We start from the raw sequence: 19,986 nt of genomic DNA on the forward strand, positions 1-19,986 counted from the left end.
CAAAGAATCAGCAGTAAAAACCTCTTAAGGAAAGCCTGGTGTGATGCATACCTCTGTTTGGCCGTGCTGGCTTTTTAGGTTCCCGTCAAGGATTTCGGAGGCCTACACCGGCGCGTCCACGCGCTCCGCACCACGGGAGGTGGCGAGGAGCATGTTCAAAGGGAGCTGCATCCTCCCGGCACGCCACGGCTCCATCCCATCGTGGCCCCGCGCTGGAAGGGGAAGCGAGGAGCCGGGATGCTGCGCCGCTCCCGGAGCCTGGCAGGGGGAAGGAGGTGAATCGAGGAGAGAGGGGACAGTTTTTAAGCTCTCTCAATCATTCCTCGGAATAAAACAAAAAAAAATTACTCATCGAGCGATTAAAATGTGCAAACATTTTGCTTGGTGTTCCGACTGCCACATTTAATATTTCAAACAACATCCAGGCCAATATTGTTGCTTAATTTAACATAACTGGATCCCGAATGCATTTCTAACAGATTAAACCACAGAAATATCCACATGTTTTAATGAGGATTTGGCACTACTCAGAGCCAAACAGATTTTAGCAATATTTTTGGACTACAATTTCTTCCAGAAGAAAAGAAAGCCCACTGGTAATGGATCTGCATTCCCTACATTTCAGGCTTTTTTGGATTTAAGTGCAAATTGAAAAACCTAAATATTTAGTGCCATTATAATTCGAGCAACATCTGGACAATTTTCTTTGCCTCGTAAAAGATTTTAGCCAGCTTTGCAGAGGCTCAGTCCATGTTGCTCAGGCAGAATGGCTCCTTTTACATTTGCATGCTTCACTCAGATTCTGTAGTTTCTATGCCAACAAGCATTTGTAACTCTTTAAAAAGCACATTTGGAAGTGGGGGGAGAAGGAAGATTTGAAATGTGATAAAGATTTTTTTGTTTGGGGATTTTTTTGTTGTTGTTGTTGTTGTTCCAAATCTAAATCATCCATTTCTCATGTTTTTCTGAGCCCTGGAAACCTCAAAAGGCCCAATAAGCACCATCTCAGCCACGGCAACTCTTCCACCGGCTTCAAAATGCAGCAGTGACTCAGAAAGAGGAAAGTTCGTTCGGTCAATCTGATGTATGAAGATATATACAGACACACATACTTGCAAATATATATCTATTACTCCAGTTCTCTCTCCAGACAAAGAATCAATAGCAAACGTCTTATCGGTGTCTCTTCAGACAATAGCTCTGTGGGGAAAGCAACAAATCTGCAGTGCTGAGAAATGAGCCCTCCAGATGCACCCCAGCCCGACCCCACCAGGCTAGTGAAACTCCATGCCCATTTACGTGTCCATCTACTACTGCAGGCTACAGGGCCTGTGAGAGTTTCCAAATCCCAAGGAAAAGTAAACAGAGACAAGCAGCTACTACTGAACTGTCACTCAAAATCCAGCAGTTTGATTTTTAACCAGATTTTTGGAAGCCATGCCTCTCCCCTTCTTCCCCACCCCCAGTCCCAGACCATTAGATGGCTCTAATTTTACAGTTAACACTTGTGCTCAGCACTGTGACATTATAGGTGGACAAAGAAAACCACAACCATGAAAAAGCAAAATAAAACATTCAAAGCAAACAATACTACCGATCTTACAAAAATAAGAGAAAAAGCTGTATTTTTTTACACAGATGCAGCCTACTAGACGCATGGTCATTGTGAATTCCTCTTCCACCTGAAGTTCCCACACGGGACCTAGCGACGCCTTTGGAGCTACCATCTCGGGAACGCCAACACATCACAAAGGTGCCCAACAGAAAAACAGTCAGCCCAGGCCGCTTCACAGCCAAGGACAGTCGAAACAAGTTGTTCCTACCAAAAGGCAACACTAGGAGGGTGTTTATTGGGGGAGTTGCTCACCAGGAGGAGCTGAACAGGCAGGGTGGCACCTACCATCACCTGCTCCTCATAGTTTTCTTGTCCATGGGCTCTGGAGGATGAAAGACCAGAACATACACTGATACCGCCAGCACTAAACATTCATTTAAAGGCTCATCGTTAACGATGGAGATCCATTAGCCCCTTCAATCAACCTCCTGTGCATATGTAATACATAATCTGTTGTGCTGGGAGGAGAGAGGAAAGAAAGGCTGCTGATGCCGTGCAATAATCAATCCTAACCACAAGACCAAGAGAAAATACTCTTGAGGACCCGAATATGATAAACTTCTCTTACTTCAGCTAGACAGGGGATACAGAGAAAGGAAGGTTGGATGCCCTTAGCCAAAGCAAAACGTTTAATGCGCTGCTGTTCCGACAGGGCACCGGTTCCTTCCCTCCCTGCGCAATCATAGGTGATGCTGTGCATCGGACAACTGATTTCATCAGCAACTCAGGATTTGTTTTCACAAGCAGCGATCAAGATGAGACCCAGGAAGGGCAAAACCTCCCTCGGGGAACAGGAGACAAAAGGACAAGATTATCAGCACAGTGGTGGCGACTAAAAAAAAAATTATTAATTTTCAAAAGCGGTATTGTCTCACGGGACTAGTAACAGCCCCCAGCTAACAAACACAGCTACTCCTGCAAAGAGCCATCAAAAGATCAGGAGAAAAGGCTACGTCTGTAAAACTCTTCTCATTTGAAAAAGGCCTATAGGTCACTGCCTAGCACGTGAAATGCCTGGAGCATGAGGAAGGTGCCTTGCAAAATATAGCCATTAACACGCATTTTTCCAGTCTTTGCTGTGCTGTAGGAAGGGGCACGCATCCTCCTCTAGCCCAGCTCCCCTCCTCTGATGTTCCCTGCCACGATTTCACAACCTTTGCCATTTCAAAAGCCCTTCTGGCAACCACGCCAGCAAGCATGGAGCTATTTTACACAAGACTGCGTGACTGATAAATTCAGGCTTCTCCCACCACATCATGCTTATGCAGCTTACGTGCCTACGGATCAGGACCATAACTGCTGTAAATCAGAGTATTTTTACCTACTTCAATGAACTGTATGGGTTTGTACTAGCTGCAAATACAGCTCCACCTGTGATTTAAGGGACTGAGCTTAAAATACTGAAATCAACGGCAGCTTTCAACAGACAGGAGGTGGCCACCTGAGTGTTCTCTGTCTGGGACAACTTCTTCCCTGCTATGCACAAGGAGCCAAGCACACCGACAGCAAGAAATAGCAATCCATACCAGCTACAGAATGAACAAAATTGGGCAATTTTATGCTGCCTACACCTACACCCCCCCGGGACTTCTGAACGGGAAGGAGAGAGATCTCTCCTATAAAGAGTAGGGAGAGTGATTCGAAATCAGTCTTTGGCAAAATCAAAGTCTGTCGAGAGTCACGTTAATGAATTCCCCTGCCGGGTTTATGATGTTTAACAGGAAACAAAAGATTGTTGTACGCATGGCGTAGCAGGTGAGACCTGAGGAGGATATTCACACACCCGGTTTTATGTTCCCTAAGCTCAGTCTAACCAGGAGGGAGTCTCCCTCCTTCCCCTGTGCTAAGGGATATTTGGGTGATAAACCACTATCTCACCTGGGTACGGTAGTCTCCTGGAGTTGAGTATTAAGTTACCTCCATTGTTCTTCTGCTTGAGATGGCAGCACAAAACTCTGGCTGTAAATGCAACAGATGATCACGTGTGCTCTTCAGCTAGTGGAAATACCCGGGGGCCACGGGTCCTTTGTGCCGAGCCTTCTCCCAGTGGGTCCCTTATGGGATTACTGCAGCAGCCAAGTAAGACAAATTACTATTAGCTGGACTAAGTGCTATGGAAAGATCATGAAAATGAATTAACTCCTACCCTTCTCTCTTCCGTGATGGATTACGCTCTGCTCCTTTGGAGCAATTTCACATAAGGGGAGAGGGAACCATACGACAGATATGAGGAATTCATTGCCATGTGGTTTCTTGTGTTGAAACCAGCACTGAAACTGTCCCCAACGCCTCCGGTCATGCTGTGAGATGAGGAAAGAGCCAGGGCCACATCCAGGTGTGGTGCCAGCACCTTTTCCCTGAATACACCTCCGCTGTCCCTATGCCTGGGAGCCCCACACCTGGATGTACAAAGCTTATGGGGACGTGAATGACTGGGCAACAAACCCTTTTCGTTACGCAAGACTCTTGTTTTTAACACGTTGTGCTTTTTCTCTTTGCCCGCCCTCACTGTAATCCCCTATTGGAAGCACGGCCATCCCCAGCTCCAAGTTTTTATGTATTTCTCAAAGCCTGTTGGAATAAAACTGGAAAGCAAAGTGGAGGGCTCCCCTAACACTGGTCTAGATCTGGAGCTGTGCCACTGCTTCCACACCGGCTTCACCAGCGCGCCTGGCTAGTCAGCAGCCCTGAACGCGTAGCCTGGCATAAAAAAATGTGTTAGCTGATAAAATATGAAACTCCCTTCCTCAACCAACGCACCCACAAAAGCTCTAATTTAGCTCTGAGATTCATCACTGAATGTTACATCACTTCTGAGCCTTTTAAGGAAGCATTCCAGCATTTTCCCAAATTAATCAGGTAATTTTTTTTTCAGCCAGACAAAGTTAAAAATAACCAAGACCAGGTAGGTGTCACTGAAAAGCTATTGCAGGGAAAATCTCATCCCATCGCACCTGTAAGGAAGTAAGTCCTTGCCCATCTCCAGGCACCGAAATGCAGCAGAGCCACCTGCCCAGCAAACAAACACAACAAAGCCCAAGGACAACGCTCCCCATTAATGCCAGATAATTTTAGGGCTTCAATTGCAGGCAGTCCATATTGCTAGCAAAATCCTACGTAAGACTTGCACTATCTACCACAGCAGGCTTGACCCCATTTTCCTACGCAGAAGCAAAAAAAACCCTCATAATCCTACAGAACACATATAGCACTCTCTGGGACTACTTGAATACCACCCTATTAAAACACAAACATGTTCCTACAGTAGCTCAATGATTTTAAATATTCACCATCTTTTCATTTCAGATTTTAAGTACTTTGCTTGGCAACTGTCTGAAGGGCAAATCATTATGGAAATAGGAAGACAATTAATTTTCCTTTATTCTGGAAGAGAGGATTATTGGAATAAATAAAATAATCAGCTTAGACAAGAGCACAATTCACAACTTCTGAAAAACAGAGGACTTTTTTTCATTTTTCTTTCCAAAGAAAAGATTTTCTTGGATGGAGTTTGCAAGGCAAGTGCAGAAGTTTTGGAGTTAAATAACCTTGGACTGCTAACTCACAAATAACTCCCTATATGCCATCAACAGGAGGAAGGCTGTCATTTCAGACACTCTTGGAGCCACTTCTTTTATTTATTTATGTAGCAACTTAGAACACCCCCAAAAAAGATACAAAGGCTACTTCCCGATCTCATTTTGTACAGGGATAAATCTGAAGCAGCCCCAGGCTAGATGCAGCCTAGTCCGGCTGGGAAAGGTGTCACAGGAGTAAGAGCGGCCACGGCACCGGGCACTGACAACAGCAGGTCACTGCTTTTTAGGGTCCCTCCCCATCCAAGGCTCTGCCCCCAGTAAATCCACATTGAGTCTGTTGAGATTAATGAATTTATCTGGATTTCAAGCACTGTCGAAGATACTGGAATCAGTTTCAAAATCAAGCGAAGGAAGGTTATATGCTAATGCTTGCTGATGAACGCAAAGAGCAGCGACTGTCTAATCAATGCCACTGTTTGATGCCAGCCTGTAGCACTAGATGCTCAGCATCATGATTAGTATGGGTAAAGAGTATCTGATACACTGTGACATGCATGTATACCTACATACATGAATTAGGTTGAAGATAAGGCATTTAACTCCCAAACCTCAGTGGGAGAAGTGAACAAGAGGAAAAGGAGAGCCTTCAAGTTCATATTAGCAAGAGATGAAGTTATTATTTACTTAGAAAATTTTGGGATATCTTGCTAAGAACTGTACAGTTATTTCTGAAGGACTCCTCTAATAAGCAGTGTGAGTTATAAAAATAGTATGGAAACTGTGGTTCAAGGTTGCTACAGCCTCGAAAAGGAAACGGAGATAATTGATGGAGGCACAGATTCCCGGGAACACTAAGGACTGTAAAAGTACTGAGAAATCAAATTGATGATCTGGAAAATAAGATGAGATTAAGAATGATCAGGTTAGTGGGGGCTCCTGGAGGAGCAGAAGCGGGAGAAAACAGACTTTTAGTTTGGAGTGGATTATTAGGGAGGTTAGGGATGAATAATTTCTACTGTTCGTATCGTGTCCTGGTGAGCCGTGTCCCCAGACAGGCCACTTACGTAGTGCCCCGCACCCCTCCCGGGAAGGAGCACGCTCGTGCATCAAGGAGCCCACGTGTTTAAGCCAGCTCATAAATCTGAGCCTGGTTCCAGGATCCGGCACTGCCTCCCTCCACCGCTGTGACACCAGAGGGAAATGCATGACTCAAAGCTGCTCCCTTTGCTTCCTCCAGCAGTGGCTATACAAACTCCAGGTGCCCGGGCGCAGCCACACCACAGCAGCTGGAGAAAGCACCACTAGAAAGAGCTCCCACACAGACCAGCACCTTCCCTTCCCACAGGGAACAGCCATTTCTTCTGTTCGCTTCTCTAGCTGCAAATCACTGTGGCAGCAAGTAGGTCACGGACTAGAAGGCGCTTGAAGAATCACCTGCAGTTCATTTCCTCTTCTTTTCTTTTTTTTTTTTTTTTAATTTTTTTTTTTTTTTTTTTTTAGGAGCCACCAAGTCCCTTCACCACCACCTTCAAAACCAGCCTCCTCCAGCACAGCCCCATCCCTCCCTCCAGTCCTCTCCTCCTCCGACTGCCAAGCTTACAGCCCTGTCTCCTGCATTTCTGCTCTCTCCCTGCTCTGTTTAATTCTATCTTTCCCCTGCAGGTGGATGCAGGTCTTGAAAGCAGGATTTTTCTTCTATCTTCCCTTTCACCACAGACCATATTTTTCCAAGCATAACGTACCGCATTGTATTGCTTCTCTAACGCTCAGAAGCCCAAACGTATGTCCTCCACGCTGATCAATTCATTAAGTCTCATCCACCACAGGAAAGTAGTTATTCTACTAATTTCACAGCCAGGTTAAAAAATGCAGCTCCTTCCCCCGTGCCCTTAACTTCACTTATTAATCCTCAGGGAGAAGCAGGGTAAGGAGTCCCCTTCGCCAGCTGCTGCTTTCAGGCTTGCTCCGGTCCCCTCTCAAAGCAGGGCTCCATCAGCCCCCCGGGAGCACAGGGCTCCCACGGGGTCTGCGGGGGAGATGCCACGAGGCCCTTCCCTGCTTTGCCCAGGACGTGCAGAAGACCTGGCAGCCCGGCAGGAGGGCTTGGGGCAGAGGGAGAGCGCTGCGAAAGGGCACAAAGCAAGGCTGCAGCAGCGAGAAACTAGTTCAGGGTGTTCAGGAAGCTGAAATGCAGCCATAAGCTGGATTTCAAAATGGCCAGGAAGGCAGGAGAGCAGGAGATAAAACTTCTCTGAAGTGAGCCTCAGTAAGGCACAAAGGTGGAGAAATGCTGCGTGTTACAGAAAACCCTTCCACGCAGCTTCACAGCAGAAAGAGGATTCATCACAGCAAATAATTACAAGGCTTATATCATAATGTCTGGTTTTAAAGTCATTGCCAATTGACTAAAGGTTGGCTGAAGCAGTTTGAAGGGAGAGAAGCAAAGACACAAAGGCTTTGAAGTGGTCATCATTTGATTATTAAAGACTGGGACTTTGATGCAATATATTACCCAGCACAGTAACTTTCTCCTCCCTGTGATTGCCAGGGTTGCATAAGGTTTCTTTAGGTACACCTGTAAGATTCAGTTCCATTTTGTTCTTTCTGTTTTGAATACAGTCCTTGGCTGCTACGAAACCAAAGAGGTGAGCAAGTCCCAAATTCAGGTTTCAGTTCCTCCACTGTACAAAGTTATGCTGATGGAGAAAGAGACAAAACTGGGCATACGGGCAGAATTTTTCACAGAAATCTAAAGATAGGAGCCTGCAAATTCAGGCAATGAATCCTGAAAAGCCCGAGTTACCCATCTCAATAAAAGCATCCAGGAGCCCCCCACACTGCATTCCCGGCACACACCGCAGTCCGCACAGCCCCATCCGCACTGACCCGCGGGACAAGCAAGTTAAACACCCGGCGTAACGTTTTCGGGTGGGATGACACCTCTGCTCTCCCCAGATGACTCCAGCCTGAGCACTAGCTGTGCCTCCCCCACTGACACCCCCGTTCCCTGTAGGCTGCTGCTCCTGCAGCCAGCGCAGCAGAAGCAGACGTGCCCCATCCCCTCAGCTGCCGGGGTTCACAGCCTGCCTCGCAGCAGACATCGCACCCATTTCAGCGGGCTACGAGCTGCCCAGGCTGAAGAACCGACCTCCGCTCGGTTCGGCCATACGGGAGGGCTGGGGGGCTCACACGGGCAGTGAGGTGCCCACTCCATGGGAACACCCCAGCAGGGATCTGCAGAGTTCCTCCAGCAGAGCCCAAGAACACATTTGCAAACGTTAAACCAAACAGAAATTCAATTTGGATGTAGTTATTTTTTCCTTTCAGTCTTATCAGTTCCAGGGCTTGCTGGAGAGGAGCTGAACGCCTTCTCGGCAGAGAAGAGCAGCCCTGCGCAGAAGGGAAGCAGCTGCGGGCTGAGGCTCTCGCAAAAGCTGCTCCAATCCAGAGGCAGAAGTCCCCAGGCCACCAAAGGCTTGGTAAGGCTGAAGCACGGTGCTCCACGCTAGGGGCTCTCCTCAGCCACTGAAAATAGCTCGTTTTCCCCATTTTACTCTAAAACAAGAAGAGGAGGAGGGCTTTACTCTTTGGCTCTGAGCCAAAAGGCACGGGACTAAGGAAACAGTGTCACCTTTGTCCTTTTGCTGAGCCTTTCCCCCGTTTTCTGGTGCCAGAGATGCCAGCCCTAGTACTAGAGACCAAAGGAAAAGATTTAAAGCTGGTCCAAACCATTTTAGGGATGAACTTGATTCCCTTTCCAATAAAGGGAGAGCGAGGTTCCAATAAAGAATGAGATGACGGATCCAGGCTCCCTGAAGTCACCCACTGCAAAAGGGAAGGACAGCAATGACCTGCTCTGGGGGAGAGCCAAGGACAAGCACCTCATTTCAGCGTACGGACCAGTCCTGCTGCCATGGGACCTGTGAGTCCTGTACTGGCAAAGCAACCCCCCACCTACACACTTTAGGTTAAAGATGTATTTTTGTTATATGCTGATCATAAATTTTAAGGTTTATTTTAACTTTCTTGCTTTCACCTTTGCTTTTCAAAAAAACCTATCTCCCAGCCTTTCAACCAAATGCACTTGAACCAGAATTTGATCGTTTTCCTCTGAATTGAAAACCCTTTGTCGTGGTGACAGATACATCGCTGGCATAAGATAAAAATCTGAAATAGAAAACACTCATCCACCACTGAGAAACATGCAACACCGCTGGATCCCGACAGAACCACGGTCCTCCAAGAGACGAGTCTTTGTTCTCAGGATTTCCAAAACAGTATTCTGAAAACAACATCCCTCCCTATATAGATTTGTATTGCTATATCTCTATCATTTTCCTTAGACCCATCAAAACGAAGATATAATTAACCCATCCTCAATAGAAATTACAATGATTTTGAAACAGCAAGAAACAATCTATTTGCATTTGGTAGCTAATTATTCCCCCTACGCACACAGCCATTAATGTTCCTAAAACCATCCACAGAACAGACAATCTGTGCTAGCCAGAGCTTCTGGAAAGGAGGGGAAAAGGAGGGACTGAGCAAAAAACCTCAACATTGGGGTGGCAAAATTTTCTTCAAATGTGCAGCATCTCGACCTCAGCCAAGTCTGTAATAGAATTGCCCTCCTGAACTCACCCAACAGCATTAGCATCCACCTGTGTATCCCATGTAAGCTAACAGCTACCACAGGACGGATCTAGTGGGAGCCACTGACATTTGCAAAATTATTGAATTATTATTCCCTTCTTCACACCACTCCGAGGAAATACGAAGCCATTTTCCAATACACATCGCAAACAGACCCTGCTGCCGTTGGACATAAATTTAACACCGGGTAACACCAGGACTACTGTCATAGCCATGAAACACATGAATTTTCAGTGGCAGAGGCAGAGTCACATCTATTATTATACACTCCTCGAAGGAGGAAGGGTGTGCCCTTCTTCCACTCATACACAGTCCTGGAGACTTGCTGAGGAGTGATCCCTAACAACTCGAGCACGAGGGAGCGATTTATTCCAGTTAAGTACATAACACTCAAAATTATACCCTTCCCCGCCCCCCCCCAAGCCAGGCAAGTTTTGCTGACAGTTCACCTCCATTTCCTCATCATTCAGAAGGATCAGCTAGATGTTTTTAAGAGGTAAAGACGCAAGCCGTGGTTAGTGAGCACTGCCTCTCCCAGCTCAAGCACTGCGCTGAAGCAGCCTGAGAAAAATCAAGCCACCCAGGTATTTCTGCGTGACGTCCTGGGAGCCCCCAGGTTGGCCCACCATGGCTTGCGCTGTATTTGGAGGAAGCGGATACAAAGCATCAAGGGCGGTAAATCACATCCTCCTTCACCCACGCTTTCTGGAGGCGAGTAGATAAAATGCCGTTCACTCACTAGGAACTAACAAGAGGTTTTCCCTCCTCCAAGATGCACCCGCAAAGCAGCGGCTGGGAAGGAAGGAGCTGGGTTTCACCTTGACGAAATCCGTGTGCCTGCAACACTTACCTCGCTGGCAAGGCATTCTCTCCTCAACGCGCGAAAAGCGATCATCCTTTAAAGCAAAGCCAAAATATCTCAACAATTATTTTTCTTCCCCCATCTGACACAGGTTTGCAGCTGCTCAGGCATGGGGAGGAGGGGGAGCAAAATTAAAAAAAAAAAAAAGACTATTATTCTGTAGGCAATCAAAGCTATTCCCTTTACACATTTTCTTTCCAACAGAAGCATGATATATCGAGTCCCACTGGGTTCTGATCACAACTAAACAGGACTAGGTGTTTTCAGCTCCCTTCTGCCAACACAGCTCAACGTGCAGCAGGCCTCACCTCGTATAATCATTTAACTCAACACGAAGTCACCCTGGTCTCTACCCCAGCTCTAGAAAGTCAGCCCGTGCCTCAGTATGGCCTTGCACGGAAATAGGATTACTTTGGCCTGGAGGAAAAAAAGAAACCACAACATGAAGGTCACCCATAAAATCATTACACAGATCCCTCTTCCCCAGCTCTTAGAGAAAAACCTTTATCAAACCCTCAACCTTAAAGTAGCAACACAAAAAGATATGTACATTAATCCCATATACCTCCGTCAATTTTTTTCCTCGTGTCTTTAGAGCAGTTGTTTACTGCAGCCAACTGCAGAGAAATTACAGTAGCTTAACTCTCCAACTCCCTCTAAAGGATTAATCTTCCAGTGAGCATGCTCACGCGAGATCTTTTTTCAGCAGTTGCATCCATTTCATGAAATGAGGGCTGCTGCAGACATGAGGAAATGCCATTTCAGGACTACAGGCAAACTTAAACAGCCCCCAAAATAAGGGCTAATCCCTTCCTACAGCTCTAGACAGGATCTCTGCCCAACTCTCCACCTCCAATGAGGTTTAAAGATTTCACGTTAATGTGCCCTTTCAGGAAGAGGGGGGGCTGGTGGTTTCCCTGCAACACACGTTTTAAATGTCTGATCTTGGCTTTTCTCTACAAGCTGGTGGACAGTTCACCCACCGAATCTTAAGTCAAAAATAGCTTCTTCTCACTGGCAGATTTTTCTTTTGTATCACTTGTTGGCTCACCTTTGCTTTTAAGAAAATCAGGAAGATAATTTGGGGTGCGGGGGGGGAGGGGAGGGGGAACATTCAAATGAAAAGGAACAGCTTTAAAAATCTAGTTCTCAATTCTGCATCACAGTAGATAACAGATCCTGAGACACATTTAACTCCACAGATTAAGGACCCATGCAAATGAGGATTTGCTAGTAGACAACAAATCCAGTATCTAAACAAGGCTGTTCAAGTAATCTTGTCCATTCTCTCCTCGACCACTGTAGATTAAACTGCTCTATTTGAGGTGTTTCTCCCTCACCCCAAACGGTGCACCTTGAATCAGAGCTTTCCTGGTGAACATAAGGCTCCAAAATTAAGGACAAATGTTTATACTTTAGAAATAGTTTCTTCCATTTTCATCTTCCCACATTACCAGGGTACTGCTGTTCCCCTTCCCATTTATCTATTTTATGTCCGTTGCTTAATTGCTCTTTGTAGCTGATAGAGATCCAAGCCTCCCCCTCCCCCACGAAAGGCTCTTATTTCAAGTTTTAAACCCTGCTTGAGTCTAGGACACCAGAGACCAGACTGCAACCCCTGAGCGCTGGGGAAAATCCGGAGTGGGCTGCAGCCAAAGGTGTGAGATTGCTTCACAAATCCAGTCACCAGACTTCACCCCAGCCATTACACAGATCTAAACATTTATTTTTTTTTAAAAAAGTCTTGAATGCCTTTGATGCCGTGAAGCCCTTTTCATGTTTTAAGCCCTACACGTGAATCCACAAAAAAGGCAACATGTCATCATAGTGTTAAATAAGGGCTATGTCTGCTTTTTAAAATGAACGCTCACCATAGCGACAGTCTCCCTAAGGAATGATAAAACGTATGGTGACACTGGATATTTTGTTCTGTTGTCACCTAAATAGAATCACCCACAGAAAGGAAATCTCTGTTACCATGCATTAAAATAGACGCTTTGTTTTATTTATAAAGCATCCAAACTGGTTGGTTTGGATGTGTCATAGCACAGGCTGTTCATCCACCCCTCCCTGCTCTCTCCTTTGGGGACTTAATGAATGATGCCTGCACTCATCCTGCCCTCACCTCCCACTGATCTCAGGTGGTGCTGAGGCTGCTCCAACTTCTCGGAGGAAGGTTTGGAGTAAGGGTGGGATCTGTCCCTGAAAATCCCTCCAAGGAAGAACCCCAGACTTTAAAGCAGGCAGATGTGAAAGCCATGATGCAGGAAGATCATGTCCTGCACTTCCTCCTCCATTGCAGGATTATACCCAAACATGAAGTTGGGATATCAGATATGGAGTTATCCTGACCTGTCATTCCCAATTTGGAAACCAGTCATACTCCCTGAGAGTTTAGACTTTGAAGATTGACTGCTATTGATTCTTCTTCAAGCAAACAGCCCAAGCTGGCAATCAGTCAATAATAAGCAATTACTCGACAGCCTCTTATCTCCAGATGCCAGCCCAGACAGCTCGATTCATAGAGGCAGCAGGTCAATAAATCAAAGCTGTTCTCAAATTTTAAAATATCATCATTTAAAAACCCACCCAGCCTTCAACCTGGCTGAAAAAGCAGCCAGGACAGAGAGATTCCCGCAGAACAGTATGGTGGCCTATTACTAATTTACTAAACAGGAGACAGTACGTGATGTGGTGAAATCCACCCCTGACACCCCTCATTTGTCACGACTAGCATGAAAGTTGCAGCTGGATGAAGACAATGAGAGAGAGAGGAGGAAGCAAACCCCTTCTCCTTCCAACAATTACTCGTAGGGAAGAAGCAGAGCGCGGCAGCCTTCCTTAAACGCTCACCGTTCCTGGCTGGCTCACTTTGACCCACCTCACTGTTCACTGGAAGCCTCAGAAATGCCAACGAAAGCGTGTTTAACACCACCGTGACAGCAAAGTGATGGCACCTTCCTAATATCCCTGCTGTGACCTCTATACCCTGAGTATACAATTAATCATTTCATCCTAGGAAATGCACTTCTTTGCTCTTTCATGGACTAAACATGATACAAGTATGTGAGCCACAGGCTCCTCTTGGGCATGTCAGGGTGACCCAGAGGCGATGCTGTTAAGTCCAGTGGTGCCAACACAGTGCAACAGAGAAGAAAATCAGCCTTGCCGAAAACTGATGTAGGCATTTTATGCTCTCAGTGTGGACTCCCTTTAAAGACTCACTTGTATGAAAAGAGCTAAGAATTGCCTATATAATTTGCAGGAGACCACACACCTGGAATACGAGCCTGGTGCAACAGCAACCTTCTATCTAGTACTGCAGAACCTAGAAACTCTGGTACCTTCACTGTTTATCCATGAGTTCTCACAGAAATCATGGAAACAGCCTAAAAGTACCAGCAGAACACAGCAATACTTAAATAATTCTGCTTCTGCTGCTAGAGGAGGTAGGTGGCCTACAGGGTGCTCCATCCTCCACATCAGGTGTTAACCACTGGCACAGAGGGAGGTACACAAGGTACCAACAAGCTGCACAAGCGCAGTAAATCCAAGACCCTCAGAGCCCGTGGAGCCTTCTGCTCATGCTGCAGAAACGTCCCAGATTTATGAAGCTTGGGGCAGCTCCACCTATGTACTGCAGCGTAGCTGTGACCCCATCTAGGCAGGCTGCCAGGGGTCTAAACAATACCAAATATGTAAGAAAACCAAGAGAAGAAGGCGGCATGACTTGGGAAAGTGGCATCTCTAAGTACGGGGGACCAGCAGCTCCCAATGAACACAGAGCAGGGAGGCTTCTTGCTTCATTTGACACGACCACTGGTCGAACAGGAAGGAACATATTTGTATAATGATTATGACCAAATCTTGCAGACTGAGCATCTCCCATCACACTAGCTTGAAAAAACAAGATTTTGAGCCTGATATCTAAACAAAAAGGGGTGACCCACTGGGAGCAGGATCAAGCCCATGGCTGGTACTCACTCTTCACACTTTATTTGCCACAAAATGCAGGCATCTGAGGACAATAGCTGTCAGAGGTCTGGGAGGGATGGTCAGGCAAAAGGCAGCAGATAATGAATTACTTCAATCGTGCTTGCCAGTTGGGTCAGACTTCTTGTGGAAGAGTCTACTGATTTTTTCACCTCTAGCTACACACAGTGCACTTGGTTCTTCATTTCATCAGGGGCTGGGACAGCAGAAAGCTGTGGGAATGTATGCCCAAAATCTGAAAAGGATTTCTCTCCTCTTCTTACCCACTGAGCATCTGCAGACGGCTTTTACACTGTCAGTCTGGTCTGTAACATCGTGGCAAAGCATGGAAGAGTACTCCGGGGAGAAAAAAAAAAATGTTAATGCATAATACTGTATCACTATCACCATTTATAGTAAAGCCACAAAATGCCAAACCAGCTGACAGGATCCCACAAACCACACTGCAGAGCAACAGCGGGCTCCTGAGTTTTGCAACCTATCAGAATTATTTTCACACAATACCTGCGTTTTTCTGGTATAAAATACGGTGCCCTTTTCTCTCCCCCTCCAACTGTAGAGGTGAATGGCAGGTCAGCACATCCGTACTCTAAGGACAGTCTAGTGGGAGCACAGCTCTAAAGGGGAGCCTGCAAAACAGGAGTTGCTGGCCACTGAAACTGTTATTTATTTCCCCACAAAGGAGAGCAACCATGCTGCCTGCTATTGGCCTGGCTTCAATGGATACACACGGCTTCAATCTAACCTGTGTTGTCATACTCTGTAAAAGGAAAATAATACAGCAACGTCACAAACCATAAGTGCAGCACTAACACGACTATTTCTCATCTTTGATGACGAAAACAATGCCAGTCGCAAGATGAGATATCACAACCTGCCACTCATCCTCCCTATCTCAAGGTGTGACCATTTCATCCAAAAGCTGCTGATCACCTGTTGTGCTCTGCTTCCTTCTTTTAAATCGTAGTGTTGTGTTAGCACCAGGATCCCACTGCTTTGGGTCGGGAAGTGTTGCTAGAGCAGCAAATGCTAGAAACTGGAACAGAGAACAAAAGGGCTCCATGGCCCCACCGAGGATGTTATCAAGGAGATAGCAAGAATGTAAAATGGGACCAAGACACCTCTCTTAGAGCATGGAACTTCCATCTCCAATACTTTTGGTGGGTAGAAAGATAATTTAGGAAGTCCATTATCTCAGTAAGAAATTACAGCAGCTCAGCCCCTTGTCTACTTCTTATCAGGAGCCCCAAGACTGACCAAGGCATTGCTCCTCTTCGTGAGCATATTATATTTCATGCCGAGCATGAACATGCCATTACAGTCCGAGACCTCACAGCCGACTTTGGTGCAGAGAAGCAGGAATTAGGGACAGACTTTTCTGTAAAGGCAAAGTAAATCCCTACTTGCATGTTGAGCAGGTTGCCTTTGCAGAAGGAGACCTGGTCAGAATACTTCCCACTGGACAAATCCAATTTAGGTTAAATTTCAGAAGTTCATTGGGCAGGGTAGACAAAATTAGTATCTTAATGGGATTTCACTGTATTTCAGGCACCTTTCAGGGCTTATCAGAGTGGTCCACGTGGTTGCAATGAATATGGATGCTTTAGAAAATAATCCTCAAAGCAGACTGATTCAGGGACTTTCCTTTGGCCCTTCTAGCACCTTCAGGATGGAGACCAAAGGTGTGTGCACAGTGCCCTAATTGTAAATATTACCCACCGGAGTGTGGGGAGGGGGAGGACAGCAAACAGCAGGCTTCTGTGTGATGGCAACCCACTGTCAAAATCAATCCATGGTGGTTTGTGTTCGCTGCGTCACGCTGTCTGCAGCACCAGTTTCAATACTGGAGAACTTTGGAAGAGCTCAGAAGATCCTTGTACTTCACACACACACGGATTCGTTTTGCTCCCCGCTGGTTGCAAGGATCTGACTAACCCTGATTTGTCTCTCAAGATAAACAAACACTGTTTAAGGGGGCCCTTTTTCATTCAGCAGGAACTGCCTCGCTGCACCTGGACTTCCTATCACCTACACCAGTGACTTTCAACCTTTGGTCTGCCAGCTACTTCCAGAAGGCTCTGAGAGGTAGCTAAGAAAAGCAAGCCACTTGAGTGGTCATATTTGCTATACACTTACACCCTACCGGCATGGGATTAAAAACCACTCAGACAAACTAAGCCGGAGGATCAGAGAGAAAGTCCTGGAGGCGTCTGGCATTAAGTGTGAAAGCCAAAAATTTTTTTTTTTTTTTTTAAAAAACTTAAGCAAATGGTTTAGTGAAGCCGACGAAGACAAAAATTCTCATGGTAGTTTATGAAAATGAGTATGATGGCTAGCAAAGGCAGTGCCAACTTCAAGAAAGTAAGGCTCAAAGCCTGGCTCTGAGCTGGCCTCACCTCCAGCTTGTAACACCTGTATGGGTTACAAACCAACCAGCGAAGAGGATGAACGTTATTTCTCTCTGGATTAAAATTCAAAGGTGGAGAAGTTACATGAACCGCTGAGGATCACGGCACTGAGACTGCCGTGCTCTGGGAACAGATGGCCAAGCCCCACGCTCTCAAGCCTGCTGTAACGCATGGTGAGAATCCAGACCTCAGGAAAACTGAAGGACTTTGCTGCAACCTTATCCAAAGGCTCTGATAGCACAAGACTGTGACTGCGGCCTTCCAAAACAGACAGGTATCAATGCTCAGATGCCTCCTGGTGTGCTTGTTCACAGCTCTGGGAGAGTCATTGCCTCCTCCACGCTCTGAGCCTTCCTCTGTTTTGCTCAACAACATACCTTTCACACGGCATGCAAAGCAAACGACCAGTGGGATACGGTCCAGCTTCACCTCGACTGGCATCTACGTTCCAGCTTTTCGTTTGCATGTTTCCAAAATAGCTTGTTCCCCATTTGACCCATTAAAAAAAAAAAAAAGAAAACCCTAGAGAAACAAACACTCATGGAATGACAAACACTGAAATGGTATAGTGTTAAAAAAAAAAAAAGTAAATTAATTCAAGGACCTGACTACTGGGCCACCTACAATTTTTGCATCTTTTTAGTTATCCCTGATAGAGGCAGCCTTTATAGCATGATAGTCGCATTGAGACAATTCAAAGCATATTCAAAGTTATACCAACATAAAAGCGCTTCTATCAACATGACTTTGGTCAACACACTTACATGACATGCAGCACAGCCACATTTACACCAGGATAAACATGCTTCTATCGACACGGCTAAGCCCTGTGTCTTCACACAAATTAGCTATACCAGTACAAAGTGCTAACTTTAACTGTCTGTTAATTGGGATTTGTAGAGGTTCAGTCTGTATATGCTAAGAGCTGTATGTAAATGAGCTCTCACAGTACAGTCTTAATTAATAGTCCTAGCTTTCAACACGCAAAGGAACTGCCATGATCATCCTATCAATGGCTATTTCTACAAATCCAGTGGCTCATGGCTGAAAACCTGCAACTGCTGTTTAAAACACCCCACCATCATCTCCTGCTTCCTGGCTTCTCTGCTCTGCTGAGGAGGGCTGTGAGGAACACACCTCTGCAGGAGCCCTTAACCAAGAGGTCTTTATGCCATGGAAGCAGCTTGCTTCACTCAGGAGGGATTATTGTGACAGCAAAATTGCACCCACACTCAACCAGTACAAGACACCTGCACAGCCTTACCAAGGAAGCATTCCTAGATGGAGGCACGGCTCACACCTATGAACACATCTAAGGCTTAGACGTGCAACCCTATATCCGAGGCATAGCCAGCATCCGAGCCATTATGTCACCAACAAACAGCTCTCCCTGTAACGCTGAATACTATGGCATATTACTCAGATGTGTAAATGTTTGCAAGATCAAAACCTACCTGTTTAGCTGCGTTATGTAATTACAGAGCGGAGCACTCAGCAGCACACCCTTGTGCTCCTCTTCTCTCTGATTTGGATCTGCAGTGTACCATTACAAGAGGCTCCATGGGCTCATTCCCGCATCGAGCTACGTTCATATAAATAACCTATGCCACAGGCAGACCACTTGGCATGCTCATGGGGGGCTGTCAGGCCAAGAAAGGGTTTTTATCTGATTTTGGGCACCACATCCCTGGAGAAGCTGATGCTGTCACATAAGCAACTCATAGGATTTAGTAGAAAAGATAGAGATTTTAACTAGTCCTCCCATATGCTGCCCAGCCCAGAAGGCAGCAACACGATACAGCATTCTCCTGTCAAGAGAGACAGACGTGCTTAATGCCACAGTGCAGCTGGTGAGTTAAGGGGAGGAGACACACCACCAAGATAATGGCAGCATCTGCGTGAAGATTAGCTCTAGAACTAAGCTTGGAGAAACAGCCCCGAATTCACATTGAGCATAACAAAAATTTTGATTCAAGTATTCCTGTAGAAAGAAATGGGGAATCCTGTAGAAAGAAATGGGGAAATTACTGTATTCCTGGAAATTCATTTGCAGAGGTGGCCTATGTGTAACAGTGCCCAGATAACAATGCTGAAAGAGCAGTATGTTGAGACACACGTGGCTGAAACAAGTAATGTCCTCTGGTAGAGGCAGGAAACCCTTTCCTTTGCCTTTACTCCTCAGGTGATGTAACACGCAGAGATATTTACAATTAACAGAAACCATATCCTACGTTGGCGAAACCTTTGCAAAGCTCTGATAATGCAGTGAAAAAACAATACTGGTTGATTTTCCTTCCATGCAATTTAACTTCTAGTACTCGATATAACACACTCCTTCCCACCCTCGTGCCCAGAGTCGAACAAAGCGGATCCGCTGTAGAGTGAGGTTTAAGTAGGATTTAAGATATGCCTTGAACTTCTGATGGCAGTCCAGGAAGGCGTGGATCCTACCCAGGCTGAGCAAGAGACTGTAACCACATGGTTTTGTCACGCACAGAATAGAGGAAAGCATAGTGAATTCATGCCAAAATATTAAGGGCTTTTTCTCATTCAAAAAAAAAAAAAAACCAGCTGAATCAACCAACAAAGCAGAGCTTTTCCCAGTGCTTTTGCAAGGTCAGATGCAGCCGCAGCCAGACTGTGGCTGGGAGGAACCTGCACTGGCAACGGGTGCTCCTGGGCTGCGTAGCCGTGACACAGCCCACGGCAGAGGATGCTGATGGGGGACTCCAGCCCTCTTAGGCCCCTCTCTGCTTTCCCCCACTTACCTGCACTGTGAAAGTAGGCCTGAACCTCCAGCTGCAACTGCTACACTCTTGCAAAACCACATAAAAAAAACAGATGTAAACAAACAAATGGGAAAGTTCGCCGAAGTGACGCTATTCTGCCCAACGTTTTGCTTTAGAAAAGTCAGTG

The 19,986-nt window shown here is 46.0% G+C and overlaps 1 protein-coding gene across 3 annotated transcripts in view; it reads right to left on the minus strand.

Moving 5' to 3' along the window:
- EHMT1 (euchromatic histone lysine methyltransferase 1) overlaps nt 1-19,986 on the minus strand; it is a 123,045-nt gene that overhangs the window by 90,803 nt on the left and 12,256 nt on the right. Inside the window, exon 1 of one of the 3 annotated variants that reach the window (XM_075170466.1) lies at nt 3,494-4,944. The exons of the other annotated variants lie outside the window; for them this stretch is intronic. The gene's annotated coding sequence lies outside the window, so the exon portion shown is untranslated. Of the gene's footprint in view, nt 1-3,493; nt 4,945-19,986 lie in introns of those variants that run through there. 3 annotated transcript variants of the gene reach the window in all.

Source organism: Calonectris borealis, chromosome 21, assembly GCF_964195595.1.
Source record: "Calonectris borealis chromosome 21, bCalBor7.hap1.2, whole genome shotgun sequence".
In the NCBI taxonomy this organism is placed as follows: domain Eukaryota; kingdom Metazoa; phylum Chordata; class Aves; order Procellariiformes; family Procellariidae; genus Calonectris; species Calonectris borealis.